Genomic DNA, 1,391 nt, shown 5'->3' with positions numbered 1-1,391 from the left:
GGAAGAGGCCGGCTGGTGTTGAGAGGCTATCTCCGCGGTAGCAGGAAATGATCAGGTATCAGCAAGCACGGCTGATAAAACCTGGCCAAAATATACACCTTAGCAGGTGAGCACATATGCTTCCAAGTGCTCTCCGGCCCCCGAGGACATGGGCAAGGTGGCCTCTGGGGCTGCCTTTTCTCCCAGAAGACTTTGATCCATTTGTCCTTTGCTAGAATTTTTAGAAAAGATTTCTTACGTTGTTTTTAAAAAGTAGATATGTGCAACCATGTGAATGCACTTGATGTCATTGGACTGTGCAGTTAAAAATGATTAAAATAGTGCAGCACACATACTAAAATTGGAACGATACAGAGAAGATTAGCACGCTCCCTGCGTAAGGATGACATGCAAGTTCGTGAAGGCTTCCATATTTTTGAGTCTCTTTATGTTTACAGGGAAAGGTTTGAATTTTTTCTCCACAAAACTAGCTTTTTTCACAAATAAATTATCAGGTTAAACTTCCAAAAATGATTAAAATAGTACATTTTATTATATATGTATATATATGCACACACACACAATAAAAAACATTACTAGGAGAATAAATTGGGTAATGTCATTCATAAGCAGAATTTGAACATATAAGGAAGAACAAGACTTTTAACTTTGTAACTATAATGTCTGTAACATTAATTTTGGAAACTAAATACTTCTAAATGGCCTCTTTTGCACATGAAACTACCCTCATGTTAATATTCAAAAATCCTTACATTAACAACAAAAATTCAAGACAATTATTTTTTCAGTTGCCTGAGCTGGGCTTTATGGGATAGAAGAGTGAACTCGACCTTTATTCATTTTTACCACTTGCTGTTAAACGTGTTCTGCGGACAACTCTCTATCCACTCCTGGCTGTAATCTCACATGGGTTCCGCAGCTTTTTGTGACTCTTACAAAATAAAGAACCCAGACTTATTCTAATAATAAAAAACAAAGTACGTCTCGATGCGTATGTTCATCTGCATGCTAGACACATAGGATAGGATCTATACCTCATATTCACCTGTCTCGAGGCATGCTGAGAGTCTCGAGACCTGAGTTCAAGTTCAGGTTTGGCCCGTGTCACAAGGCATGTAAGGGGTAGAAGGATGCACGATGTCGTGAAGTTCGGTCTCCGCACCTGTGAGATGGGGGTGCTGCAAATGTACACGGGGTCTTTGAAAGATGGGGGATGATGTCTATGGAGACAGGGGCAAAGAAGGGGCCCTGCGAATATCCCCCTCTCTCCATCTGACACGCGGGAACATCTGCCCTGCACAATCCTCTACACCCCCGCCCATGCTGTCTTCTCCGTGAAGGACGCGCTCAGGAACACGGACCTGCCTCTGGTCTTGAAATAAGCTCCCGGA

The 1,391-nt window shown here is 42.0% G+C and overlaps 1 pseudogene; it reads left to right on the top strand.

Annotated features, from left to right (window-relative positions):
• The first annotated feature begins 320 nt into the window (after window positions 1-320).
• LOC117802887 lies at window positions 321-417 on the top strand (annotated as a pseudogene).
• Window positions 418-1,391: the final 974 nt, after the last annotated feature.

This window comes from Ailuropoda melanoleuca, chromosome 6, assembly GCF_002007445.2.
Source record: "Ailuropoda melanoleuca isolate Jingjing chromosome 6, ASM200744v2, whole genome shotgun sequence".
In the NCBI taxonomy this organism is placed as follows: Eukaryota; Metazoa; Chordata; class Mammalia; order Carnivora; family Ursidae; genus Ailuropoda; species Ailuropoda melanoleuca.
This window is presented reverse-complemented; position numbering and strand designations above follow the sequence as displayed.